Source organism: Solanum pennellii, chromosome 10 (genome assembly GCF_001406875.1).
Source record: "Solanum pennellii chromosome 10, SPENNV200".
NCBI classification, from domain to species: domain Eukaryota; kingdom Viridiplantae; phylum Streptophyta; class Magnoliopsida; order Solanales; family Solanaceae; genus Solanum; species Solanum pennellii.
In genome coordinates this window covers 23,572,598-23,587,708 of record NC_028646.1, presented here as the reverse complement: position 1 = coordinate 23,587,708, position 15,111 = coordinate 23,572,598, and positions in this window count along the sequence as shown.

Below are 15,111 nucleotides of genomic sequence, written 5' to 3'. Positions count from 1 at the left end.
AAATTACAAAAATTTTTTGTGAACATCCGTCAATACCTTTGATATGCAGTCTTGTTTGACTTCAAAGCCAGTCCTACCATTTTACAAGGTCAAACGAGCCCCGAAGCGCGCATACCCCCCATTTCGACGATTTTCGTGTGCTGTAGCACACTATTTTGTTGGTAATCTGGATTCCGACATCCAAAATGCCAAAATTTTTTGTGGACGTCCTACAAGACCTTGTCTATGCAATTGGTTGGCCCTCACATCCAGTCCGACCCATTTTAAAGGCAAAACGAGCCCCGAAGAGCTCATACCCCTCCTTTCGACGAATTTTGTTTGCTATAACACACCATTTTTTGGCGATTCAGATTGTGAAATCAAAAATGCCGAAAATTTTTATGGACGTCCTTCAATACCTTGTCTACGCATCCAGTTGTCCCTCATGGCTAGTCCGACCCATTTTAAAGGTCAAACGAGCCCTGAAGCAAGCATACCCCCATTTCGACGATGTTCGTGTGCGATAGCACAACATTTTTTTATCCGAATTCCGACCTCAAAAATGCCAAAAATTTTTGTGGACGTCTATCAAGACCTTTGCTATGCATCCTGTTGGCCCTCACAACCAGTCCTACCAATTTTAAAGGTCAAACGAGCCCCAATACGCGCATACCACCCATAGCGACGATTTTCGTGTGCTTTAGCACACAATTTTTTTCCGATCTGAATTCCGACGTCCAAAATGCTGAGTTTTTTTTGTCAATGTCTATCAAGACATTTGATTTTTATCTGGTTGGCCCTCATGGCCAGTCCGACCCATATTCAAGTTCAAACGAGTCCCGAAGCGCGTATACCCCCCATTTCGACGATTTTTGTGTGCTATAGCACACCATTTGGCGATCCAGATTCCGACATCAAAAATGCCAAACTTTTTGTGGACGTCTTCAATACCTTGTCTATGCAGACGGATGTTCCTCAAGGCTAGTCCGACCCTTTTTTATGGTCAAACGAGTCCCGAAGCGCACATACCCCCAATTTAAACAATTTTCGTGTGCTACAACACAACATTTTTGGTGATCCGGATTGCGACGTCAAAAATGCAAAATAAATTTGTAAACGTCCTTCAAGACTTTGGATATGCAGCCGGTTGGACTTCATGGACAGTCCGAGGCATATTCAAGGTCAAACGTGCACCGAAGTGCGCATATCCCCCATTTCGATGATTTTCGTGTGCTATAGCACACCATGTTTTTGGTGATTCAGATTCCGATGTCAAAATGCCAAAATTTTTATGGACGTTCCTCAACATCTTGTCTATGCAGCCGGTTGTCCCTCACGGCCAGTCCGACTCATTTTCAAGGTCAAACGATCCCCGATGCAAGCATAACCCCCCCATTTCGACTATTTTTCGTGTGCTATAGTGTACAATATTTTCGGTGATCCGTATTTCGACTTAAAACTAAAATGTTTTGCAGACGTCTGTCAAGACCTTGGCTATGCAGCCGGATGGCCCTCACGGCCAGTATGACCCATTTTAATGGTCAAAAAGGCCTCGAAGCGTGCATATCCACCATTTCGACGATTTTCGTGTGCTATAGCAAACAATTTTTTCAGTGATCCGAATTGTGACATCCAAAATGCCAAAAAATAAATTTGGACATCCTTCAAGACTGTGGCTATGCAGCCGGTTGTCCGTCATGGCCAGTCCGACCCATTTTCAAGGTCAATCGATCCCCGAAGCGCGCATACCCCCCATTTTGACGATTTTCGTGTGATAGCACAACATTTTTTTGGCGATTCGAATTCCGACGTTAAAAATGCCAAAAGTTTTTTGGACGTCTTTCAAGACCTTGTCTATGCATCCGGTTGTCCCTCACGGCGAGTCCAACCCATTTTCAAAGTCAAATGAGCCCTCAAGCAAGCATACCTCCATTCGATGATTTTGCGTATGCTATAGCACACCATTTTTTTGGTGATCCGGATTCCGACGTCAAAAATGTTGAAATGTTTTTAGGACGTCTGTCAAGACCTTGGCTATGCAGCTGGTTGGTTTTCACAGCCAGTATGACCCGTTTTCAAGGTAAACGGGCCTCGAAGCGTGCATACCCCCAATTTTGATAATTTTCGTGTGTAATAGCACACAATTTTTTGGTGATTCAAATTCTGACGTCCAAAATGCCAAAAAAAAATTTCGGTGTCCTTCAAGACATTTGCTTTGCATTCGGTTCGCTCTCACGTCCAGTCCGACATGTTTTCAAGGTCAAACAAGCCTCGATGCGCGCATACACTCCATTTCGATGATTTTGGTGTGATAGCACAACATTTTTTTGGTGATCCGGATCTCACGTCAAAAATGACAAATATTTTTGTTGACGTCCGTTAAGACCTTGGCTGTGCAACCTGTTGAACCTCACGGCCAATCCTAACCATTTTTAAGGTCAAACGTGCCCTGAACTTTGCATATCTCCCATTTCAACGACTTTCATGTGCTATAGCACACCATCTTTTTGGTGATACGGATTACGACGTTAAAAAATGCCAATTTTTTTTGTACATTCGTCAATATCTTTGCTATACATCCGGTTGAACCTCACGGCCAATCCGAACCGTTTTCAAGGTCAAACGAGCCCCTAAGCGCACAAACCCCCCATTTCAATGATTTTCATTTGCTATAGCACACCATTTTTTTGGTGATACGATTCCGACGTCAAAAATGCAAAAAATTTTGGTGGACGTCCGTCAAGACCTTGTCTATGCTGCCTGTTGTCCCTTACGGCCAGTCCAACCCATTTTCAAGGTAAAACGAGCTCCAAAGCGTGAATACCCACATATCGACGATTTTCGTGTGCTATGGCACACCTTTTTTTGGTAATCCGGATTGCGATGTCAAAAATGCAAAATTTTTTTGTGGACATCCATCAAGAAGTTGGCTTGTAGCCTGTTGATCCACACAGCTAATCCCACCGATTTTCAAGCTCAAACGAGCCCTGATGCGTGCATACCCCCCAATACGATGATTTCTGTGTGCTATAGCACACCATAATTTTGGCGATTTGGATTCTAAGGTCAAAAATGTCAAATTTTTTTTAGACGTCCGTCTATACCTTGGGTATGAAGCCGATAGTCCCTTATGGCCACTCCGACCCATTTTAAAGGTCAAACAAGCCTCGACGGGCTCATACCCCCCATTTCAACGATTTTCGTATGCTTTAGCACACTTTATTTTGGCGATGTGTATTTCGACGTCAGAAATGCCAAAAGTTTTTGCGAACGTCCGTCATGACCTTGGCTATGTAGCCGGTTGGCTCTGATGACTAGTCTGACCCATTTTCAAGGTCAAACAAGCCCCAAAGCACGGATATTCCCCATTTTGATGATTTTCGTGTGCTATAGCACACCATTTTTTTGGTGATCCTGATTGCGACGTCAAAAATGTTGAAATGTTTTGTAAACTTCCGTCAAGACTTTGATTATGCAGCCACTTGGCCCTCACGGCTAGTCCGATCTGTATTCAAGGTCAAACGAGCCCCGAAGAGAACCCCTATTTCGACGATTTTCATGTTCTATAGCACACCTTTTTTTTGGTGATCCGGATTCTGACGTCAAAAATGCCATAACATTTTGTAGACTTCCATCAAGACCTTGTCTATGCAGACGGTTGTCCCTCACGGACATTTCGACCCCATTTTCAAAGTCAAACGAGTCCTAAAGCGCACATACCCCCATTTTCGATGATTTTCGTGTGCTTTAGAGCACCAATTTTTTGGTGAATCGGATTTCGACGTCAAAAATGCTGAATTGTTTTATGGACATCTGTCATGACCTTGTGTATTCATCCCGTTCCCTCACTGAAATTCCAGACCATTTTCAAGGTCAAACGAGCGCGAAAGCGTGCATACCCCTCTTTTAAACAATTTTCGTGTGCTATACCACACAACTTTCTCGGTAATGCGGATTCTAACATCAGAAATTCCATAATTTATTGTGGACGTCCGTCAAGACATTGGCCATGAAATTTATTGTCCATACCGCAATTACAACTTATTTCAAGGTCAAACAAGCCCCCAAGCACGCATGCCCCTCATTTCTCGGATTTCATAAGCTATAGCTGACAATTTGTTTGGTGATCCAGATTCTGACGTTAAAAATACAAAAATATTTTGTAGACGTCCATCAAGACCTTTGATGTGCAGCCGATTGGACCTCACGGCCATTCCTCCCCGTTTTCAAGGTCAATCGAGCCACGAAGCGCGCATACCCCCCTTTTCGATAATTTTCGTGTGCTATAACACAATATTTTTTTGGTAATCCGGATTCCAACAAAAAAAATGCCGAAGTTTTTTGTGGACATTCATCAAGACCTTATCTATGCAGCCGGTTGGCCCTCAAGGCCAGTCCTACCCATTTTTATTATCAAACGAGTCCCGAAGCGCACAACCCCCCATTTAAACGATTTTTGTGTGCTATAGCACACCAGTTTTTTGGTGATCCGGATTTCGACGTCAGAAATGCAGACTTTTTTTGTAAACGTCCTTCAAGAATTTGGCTATGCAGCCGGTTGGACCTCACGGCTAGTCCGACCTGTTTTCAGCGTCAAACAACCTCAAAGGACACATACCCCCTACTTCGATGATTTTTCTGTGCTATAACCCACCATTTTTTTGGTGATATGGATTCCGATGTCTAAATGATAAAATTTTTTGTAGACGTCGGTGAAGACATTGGCTATGCAGCCGGTTGGCCCTCACGGCCAGTCCGACCAATTTTAAAGGTTAAACGAGCTCTGAAGTACCTAAACCCACCATTTTGAAGATTTTCGTGTGCTTTAGAGCACCAATTTTTTGGTGATCCGGATTTCGACGTCCAAAATGCCAAATTTTTTTGTGGACATCCGTCATGACCTTGTCTATTCAGCCGATTGGCCCATACGGAAATTCCAATCTATTTTAAAGGTCAAACGAGTCCGAAAGCGCGCATACCCCCCATTTCGATGATTATCATGTGCTATCGCAAATAATTTTTTTGGTGATATGGATTCCAACGTCAAAAATGCCAAAAATTTTTGTGGACGTCCGTCAAGACCTTGGCAATGAAACTTATTGGCTCTGACGGAGATTCCAACCCATTTCAAGGTCAAAAGATCCCCAAAGCGCGCATGCCACTAAATTCTAAGATTTTCGTGTTCTATCGCAAACAATTTTAATGGTGATCCGAATTTCAACGTCAAATATACAAAAGCTTTTTGTGGACGTTCGTCAATACCTTGTCTATTCAGCCAGGTGTCCCTCACTACCAGTCAGACCCATTTTCAAGGTCAAACAAGCCTCGAAGCGTGCATACCCCCAATTTCAATGATTTTCGTGTGCTACAACACACCTTTTTTATGGTGATCAGGATTGCAACGTCAAAAATGCTTAAATTTTTTGTAAACGTCCATCAAGATCTTGGTAATGCAGCCGGTTGGCCCTCATGGCCAGTCCGACTCGTTTTAAGGTCAAACGAGGCTTGAAACGCGCATTCCCCCATTTTCGACGATTTTCGTGTGCTATATCACACTGTTTTTTTGGTGATCCAAATTTCAACGTCAAAATTGCATAAATTTTCTGTTGACGTCCTTCAAGACATTAGTTATGCAGCCGGTTTGCCGTCACGGCCAGTCCAACCCATTTTTAAGGTCAATCGATCCCCAAAACGCGCATACCCCCCATTTCGATGATTTTCTTGTGATAGCACAACTATTTTTAGGCAATTCGAATTCAGACATCAAAAATGCCAAATGGTTTTAAGGACGTATGTCAAGACCTTGGCTATGCAGTCGGTTGGCCATCACGTCCAGTCCGACCCATTTTCAAGGTCAAATGATCCCCTAAGCGCGCATACCGCCAATTTGACTTTTTTTGGTGATCCGGATTTCAACGTCAAAAAGGCCAAAAATATTTTTAAACGTCCTTTAAGACTTTGTCTATTCATCCGGTTGTCCCTCACGGCCAGTTTGACCCATTTTCAAGGTCAATCGAGCCCCGAAGCGCGCATACCCCCTATTTCTATAATTTTCGTGTGGTATAACATACTATTTTTTTGGTTATCTAGATTCCGATGTCAAAATGCCAAAATTTTTTGTGTACATCCGTCAAGACTTTGTCTCTGCAGCCTGTTGGCCCTCATGGCCAGTCCGACCCGTTTTCAAGGTCAAACAAGCCCTGAAGCGTGCATACCTTTCATTTAGATGATTTTCGTGTGGTAGAACACCATTTTTTTAGTGATCCGGATTTTGACATAAAAAATATCAATTCTTTTGTTCACGTCCATCAAGACCTTATCAGTGCTACCCGTTGTTCCTCACGGCTAGTCCGACCCATTTTCAAGGTCAAACGTGTCCTAAACTGCGCATACCTCCCATTTCGACAATTTTCGTGTGCTTTAGCACACCATATTTTGGTGATATGGACTCCGATGTACGAAAATTCCAAAATTTTTTGTGGACGTCCATCAAGATCTTTCCTATGCATCCGGTTGGACATCATGGCAAGTGTGACCCGTTTTCAAGGTCGAACGAGCCCCGAAGTGCGCATACCCCCCATTTAAACGATTTTCGTGTGCTATAAGACACCATTTTTTTGGTGATCCGAATTGTGACGTCAAAAATGCCAAAAACTTTTCAGGACTCCAGTAAAGACCTTGGCTATGTATCATGTTGTCTCTCACGGCCAATCCAACCCATTTTCAAGGTCAAACGAGCCCTGAAGCCCGAATACCCCCCACTTCGACGATTTTCGTGTGCCATAGCACACCAATTTATTGATGATCCGGATTCTGACTTCAAAAATACAAAAAAATATTTGTGGACGTCCGTCAAGAACTTGGCTATGCAGCCACTTGTTCCTCACGACCAGTACCACCGATTTTCAACGTCAAATGAGGCTTGAAGCGCGCATAACCCTCATTTCGATTATTTTCATTTGCTATAGCACACCATTATTTTGTGCGTTTCAGATTTTGACGTCAAAAATGCCAAAATTATTTGTAGAAGTCCACCTACATCTTGGCTATGAAGCCGGTAGGCCATCACGGCCAGTCCGACGCATTTTCAAGGTCAAACTAGCCCCGAAGCTCTCATATCCCCCATTTCGCTGATTTTCTTGTGATAGCACAACATTTTTTTGGCGATTCGGATTCAGACATAAAAAATACCTAATGTTTTTGAGTACGTATGTCAAGACCTTGGCTATGCAGCTTGTTGGCCCTCACGTCCAGTCCGACCCATTTTCAAGGTCAAACGAGCCCATAAGCGCGCATACCCCCAATTTCGACATTTTTGGGCGACCCAGATTTCAATGTCAAAAAAGCCAAAAATATTTTTAAACGTCCTTTAAGACTTTGGATATGCATCCGGTTGTCCCTCACGGCCAGTTCGACCCATTTTCAAGGTCAATCAAGCCCCGAAGCGCGCATACCCCCTATTTCTATAATTTTTGTGTGGTATAACATACCTTTTTTTGGTTATCTAGATTTCGATGTCAAAATGCCAAATTTTCGCGGACGTCTATCATGACCTTGGCTATGCCGCCTGTTGGCTCTCACGACCAGGCCGACCCATTTTCAAGTTCAAACAAGCCCCGAATCGTGCATATTCTTCATTTCGACAATTTTTGTGTACTATAGCACACTGTTTTTTTGGTTATCTTGATTCCGACGTCAAAAATATCGAAATTTTTTGTAAGCGTCCGTAAAGACCTTTGATATGCATACTGTTGTCCCTCACGGCATGTCCGACCCATATTCAAGGTCAAATGAGCGCCGAAGCGCGCATATCTCCCATTTCTACGATTTTCGTGTCCTATAGCATATATTTTTTTTGGTGATCCTGATTCTGTCGTCTAAAATTCCAAAATGTTTTGTAGACGTCTGTCAAGTCCTTGACTATGCAGCCATCTGTCCATCACATTCAGTTCGACCCATTTTCAAGGTCAAACGAGCTGCTAAGCGCGCATTCCCCCAATTTTGGCGATTTCCGTGTGCTATAGGACAAAATTTTTTAGTTATCCGGATTTCGACGTCAAAAATGCTGAAATTTTTTGTGTACATCAATGAAGACCTTTGCTATGCATCCGGTTGACCCTCACAACAAGTCCGACCTATTTTTGAGGTCAAATAAGCTCCGTAGCGCGCAATACCCCCCATTTCGATGATTTCGTCTGCTATAGCACACAATTTTTTAAGTGATCCTTATTCAGACGTCAAAAATGCGAAACCTTTTTGTTGACGTCCATCAATACCTTGGCTATGCAACCGGTTGGCCTTCACAGCCAGTCCAACCCATTTTCAATGTTAAACGAGCCCTGAAGCACATATACCCCCACTTTCGACGATTTTCGTGTGCTTTAGAGCACCATTTTATTGGTAGTCCGGATTTCGACGTTAAAAATGCCAATTTTTTTGTGGACATACTTCATGACCTTGTCTATTCAGAATGTTGGCCCTCATAGCAATTCCGAGCCATTTTCAAGGTGAAACAAGCCCCAAAGCGCACATACCCCCCTTTTCGACGATTTTCGTGTGCTATGGAACATAATTTTTTTGGTGATACGGATTCCAACGTCAAAAATGCCAAACTTTTTTGTGGACGTTCATCAAGACCTTATCCATGAAACTGTTGGCCCTCATGGGGATTCCAACCCATTTCAAGGTCAAACAAGCCCCGAAGCGTGCACGCCCCTCATTTCTACGATTTTCGTGTGCTATAGCATATAATGTTTTGGTGATCCGGATTTCGACGTCAAAAATGCCAAAGATTTTTGTGGACGTTCTTCAAGACCTTGTCTATTCATCCAGTTGTCCCTCACGTCCAGTACAACCCGTTTGCAAGGTCAATCGATACCCGAAGCACACATATCCCCATTTCAATGATTTTCGTGTGATAGCACAACATTTTTTTGGCTATTCGGATTTTGACGTCATAATTGCCGAATGTTTTTGCAAACATATGTCAAGACCTTGGCTATGCATCTGGTTGGACCTCACGGCTAGTCCGACCCATTTTTCAAGGTCTAACGAGCTCCGAAGCGCGCATACCCCCCAATTTCGACATTTTTTTGGTGATCCGGATTTCGACGTCAAAAATGCAAAAAATATTTTTAGACATTCTTTAATACCTTGGATATTCATCCAGCTATCCATCACGTCCAGTCCTCTCCATTTTCAAGGTCAATTGAGCCCCGAGGGGCGCATACCCCCTATTTCGACAATTTTCGTGTGCTATAACATACCATTTTTTTGGTGATCTAGATTCGGACGTCAAAATGCCAAAATTTTGTGTGGACGTTCGTCAAGAACTTTGATATGCAGCCACTTGTCCCTCACGGACAGTCCCACCGATTTTCAAGGTCAAATGAGGCCTGAAGCGCACATACCCCCCATTTCTATTATTTTCATGTGCTATATAGCACACAATTATTTTGGGAGATTCAGATTCTGAAGTTAAAAATGCCTAATTTTTTTGTAGAAGTCCACCTACCCCTTGTCTATGAAGACGGTAGGCCATCACGGCTAGTCCGAACCATTTCAAGGTCAAACTAGCCCTGAAGTGCGTTTACCCCCTATTTCGACGATTTTTGTGTGCTATAGCACACTTTTTTTGGCGATGTGGATTTAGATGTCAGAAATTCTAAAATATTTTGCGGACATCCATCATGACCTTGGATATGCAGCCGGTTGGATCTCACGACCAGTCTGACCCATTTTAATGTTCAAACGAGCCCCGAACCGCGCATATTCTCCATTTCGATGATTTTCGCGTACTATAACACACTATTTTTTTGGTTATCCTGATTCCGATGTAGAAAAGGATGAAATTTTTATTAAACGTCCATCAAGACCTTTGATATGCAGCTGGTTGTCCCTCACGGCATGTACGACCCATATTCAAGGTCAAACGAGCCCGGAAGAGCGCATAACTCCCATTTCGATGATTTTCGTGTGCTCTAGCACACATTTTTTTGTGATCCTGATTCCGTCGTCTAAAATTCCAAAATGTTTTGTAGACGTCAGTCAAGACCTTTACTATGAAGCTGGCTAGCCATCACATCTAGTTTGACCCATTTACAAGGTCTAACAAGCCGCGAAGCACGCATTCCCCCAATTTTGACGATTTTTGTCTTCTATAGGACACAATTTTTTTAGTTATCCAGATTCCCACGTCAAAATGCCAAAATTGGTTGTGGATGTCTGTCAAGACCTTATCTATGCATCCGGTTGACCCTCACAACAAGTCCGACCTATTTTTCGAGGTCAAACAAGCTCTAAAGCGCGCATACCCCCCATTTCGATGATTGCACAATTTTTTTGGTGATCCTTATTCCGACGTCAAAAATGCCGAACCTTTTTGTGGACGTTCATCAATACCTTGGCTATGCAGCCGGTTGGACTTCACAACCAGTCCGACCCATTTTCAATGTCAAACGAGCCCCGAAGCACAATACCCCTATTTTGATGACTTTCTTGTGCTTTAGAGCACCTATTTATTGGTGATCTGGATTTCGACGTTAAAAATGGCAATTTTTTTGTGGAAATACTTCATGACCTTGTCTATTCAGACGGTTGGCCCTCACGGCAATTCCGATCCATTTTCAAAATCAAATGATCCCCAAAGCGCACATACCCTCCTTTTCGACGATTTTTGTGTCCTATGGAACATCATTTTTTGGTGATACGGATTCTAATGTCAAAAATGCCAAAATTTTTTGTGGACGTTCATCAAGACCTTGTCAATGAAACTGTTGGCCCTCACGGCAATTCCAACCTATATCAAGATCAAACAAGAACCGAAGCGCGCACGCCCCTCATTTCTACGATTTTCGTGTGCTATAGCAAATAATGTTTTGGTGATCCGTATTTCGATGTCAAAAATGCCAAAGATTTTTGTGGACGTTCGACGAGACCTTGTCTATTCAGCCAGTTGTCCCTCACGGCCATTCCAACCCGTTTTCAAGGTTAAACGAGCCTCGAAGCGCGCATACCCCCATTTCGACAATTTTCGTGTGATAGCACAACATTTTTTGGCTATTCGGATTCGGACGTCAAAAATGCTGAAATTTTTTGTAAACTTCCATCAAGACCTTGGAATTGCTGATGGTTGTCCTTCACGGCCAGTCCGACGCATATTAAAGGTCAACAAGGCCCGAAGCGTGTTACCCACCATTTCCACGATTTTCGTGTGCTATAGCACACCATTTTTTTGGTGATCCGGATTTTGATGTAAGAAATGCCAAAATTTTTTATTAACATCCTTCAAGACTTTGGATATGCATCCGTTTTCCCTCACGTCCAGTCTGACCCGTTTTCAAGGTCAAACAAGCCCAAAGCGCGCATACCCCATATTTTGACGATTTTCGTGTGCTTATAACACACCATTTTTTTGGTGATCTGGATTTCGACGTCAAAATGCCAAAATTTTTTATCAATGTCAGTCAAGACCTTGGATTTGCAGCCGGTTGGTCCTCACGGCCAGTATGACCCATTTTCATGGTCAAACAGGCCTCGATGCGTGCATTCCCCCTCATTTTGATGATTTTTGTGTGCTATAGCACACAATTTTTTTGGTGATCCAAATTCTGACGTTAAAAATGCCGAAATATTTTGTGGACCTCCGTAAAGAAATTGTCTATGCAGCCAGTTTGCCCTCACGGTCAGTATGACCCATTTTAAAAGTCAAATGGACCTCAAACCATTTCGATGATATTTAATGTACTATAGCATAGAATTTTTTCAGTTATCCGAATTCTGACGTCCAAAATGCTGAATTTTTTTGGAAGTCCTTCAAGAGTTCATCTATGCAGCCGCTTGTCCCTCACGGCCAGTCCGATTCATTTTCAAGGTCAATCATTCCCGAAGCGCGCATAACCCAAATTTAGATGATTTTTGTGTGATAGCACAACATTTTTTTGGCGATTCGGATTCCGATGTCAAAAATGCTGAAAGTTTCTTTGAACATCTCTCAAGTCCTTGTCTATGCAGCTGATTGGGCCTCGCAGCCAGTCCGACCAATTTTCATGGTCAAACGAGGCTCAAAGCTCCCATACCCCAATTTCTACTATTTTTCGTGTGCTATAGCACAACTTTTTTTTGGTGTTCCGGATTACGATGTAAAAAATGCCGAAAAAGTTTTATGGATGTCCTTCAAGACATTGGTTATGCAGTTTGTTTGACCTCACGGACAGTCCGGCCCGTTTTCAAGGTCAAACAAACCACGAAGTTGCATACCCCTATTTCGATGATTTTCGTGTGCTATAACACACCATTTTTTGGTGATTTGGATTCCGACGTCAAAATGCCTAAATTTATTATGGACGTCCGTCAACACCTTGGCTATGCAGCCGTTTGGCCCTCACGGCCAATCCGACCTATTTTTAAGGTCAAACGATCCTCGAAGCGTGCATTCCCCCAATTTCGATGATTTTCGTAAGCTATAGCATAACATTTTTTGGGTGATTCGCATTTCGATGTCAAAAATGTCGAAATTTTTGGTGGACGTCCGTCAAGACCTTTTCTATAAAGCTGGTTTGTTAGTATGACCCGTTTTCAAGGTCAAACGGGCCTCAAAGCGCGCATATCCCCCCATTTCGATGATTTTCGTGTGCTATAGCACATAATTTGTTTGGTGATTCAAATTCTGATGTCAAAAATGCCAAATATTTTTGTGGATGTCCATAAAGACCTTGGCTATGCATCTGGTTGGCCCTCACGTCCAATCCGACCCGTTTTAAAGGTCAATCAATCCTTGAAGCGTGCATAGCTCTAATTTTGACAATTTTCGTGTGCTATAGCAAACAACTTTTCGGTGATTTGGATTCTCACGTCCAAAGTGCCAAATTTTTTTTGGATGTCCTTCGAGACAATTGCTATTAATCCAGTTGGCTTTCACGGCCAATCCGACCCGTATTCAATGTCAATCGATCCTCGAAGCGCGCATAGCCCCAACTTCGACAATTTTCGTGTGCTATAGCACACAATTTTTCGGTGATTTGGATTTTGACGTCCAAAATGCCAATTTTTTTTGGGACGTCCTTCAAGACATTGGTTATGCAGCCGGTTGGCTCTCACGGCCAGTCATACCTGTTTTCAAGGTCAAACTAGCCCTGAAGCGCACATACCCCCCATTTCAATGATTTTCGTGTGCTATAGCACAAAATTTTTTCTGTGATCCGAATTCTGATATAAAAAATGCCAAAAGTTTTTGTGGACGTCTTTCATGACCTTGGCTATGCAGCCGGTTGGCCCTCACAGATAATCCAACCCATTTTCAAGGTCAATCGATTTTCGAAGCGCGCATAGCTCCAATTTTGATAATTTTCGTGTGCTATATCACACAATTTTTTGGTGATTTGGATTCTGACGTCCAAAATGCTGAATTTTTTTTTGGACGTCCTTCATGACTTTGGCTATGCAGCCGGTTTGTTCTCACGGCCAGTACGACCCGTTTTCAAGGTCAAACAACCCCAAAGCGCGCATATCCCCCATTTCGACGATTTTCGTGTGCTATAGCACACCATTTTTTGGTGATCCGTATTTTGACATCAAAAATGCCAAAATTTTTTCAGACGTCTGTCAAGACCTTGTCTATGCAGCTGGTTGGCCCTCACGACCAGTACAACCCATTTTCAAGGTCAAACGAGCCATGGAGCGCGCATACCCCTATTTTCGATGATTTTCGTGTGCTATAGAACACCTTCTTCTAGTAATTGGGATTACGACGTCAAATAATGCCAAAAGTTTTTCTGGACATCCGTCAAGACCTTGTTTTTTCAGCCGTTTGGCTCTCACGGCCATTCCGATACATTTTAAGGTCAAACGAGCCTCGAAGCATTCATTCCCCCTATTTCGATGATTTTTCTATGCTATATCACACCATTTTTTTGGTGATTCGAATTTCGATGTCAAAAATAATGAAATTCTTGTTAATATCCCTCAATACTTTGGCTGTGTATCCGGTTGGCCCTCACGGCTAGTCCGAACCGTTTTCAAGGACAAACAAGCCCCAAACCTAGCATACCCCCTATTTTGACGATTTTTGTGTGTCATGACACACTATTTTTTAATGATCTGGATTCTGACGTCAAAATGCCAAAAGTTTTTGTGGACGTCTTCAAGACCTTGTCTATGCAGTCGGTTGGTCCTCAAGACTAGTATAACCATTTTAAGGTTATATGGGTCTCTATGCGTGCATTTCCCCCATTTCGACGATTTTCATTTGCTATATCACACAATTTTTTTGGTGATCAAGATTCCAACTTCAAAAATACCAAAATTTTTTATGGACGTCCGTCAAAATTATGGCTATGCAGCTGGTTGGTTCTCACGGCCAGTATAACCCGTTTTAAAGGTCAAAAAGGCCTCAAAGCGTGCATATCTCGACGATTTTTGTATGCTTTAGCACACAATATTTTCTGTGATCGAAATTCTGACATCAAAAATGCTGAAATTCTGAGTCAAAAAAGTTTTTGTTGACATTCGTCAAGACCTTTGTGATGCACCCGGTAGTCCCTCACGGCCAGTCCGACCCATTTTTAAGGTCAAACGAGACTCGTAGCGCGTATACCTCCATTTCGATGATTTTGTTGGGCTTTAGAGCACCAATTTTTTGGTGATCCAAATTTTGATGTCACAAATGCCGAATATTTTTGTGGACGTCCGCATGAGGTAATTCTGACCTATTTTCAAGGTCAAACGAGCTCCAAAGCGTGCATACCCCCCTTTTCGATGATTTCCCTGTGTTATAGCACACCATTTTTTTGTGGTACAGATTCCTACGTCAAAAATGCCAAATTTTTTGGTGGTCGTCCGTCAAGAACTTGTCCATGAAACTTATTGCCTCTCACGGTGATTCCAACCCATTTCAAGGTCAAACAAGCCCCGAAGCGCGCATGCCCCTCATTTCTACGATTTTCGTGTTCTATAGCAAACAACTTTTTTTTGGTGATCCTGATTCTGACATAAAAAATGTCAAATCTTTTTGTGGAAGTTTGTCAAGACCTTTTCTATTCATCCAGTTGTCCCTCACAGACAGCCAAACTTATTTTCAAGGTCAAACGATCCCCGAAGCGCGCATACCCCCCATTTCGACAATTTTCGTGTGAT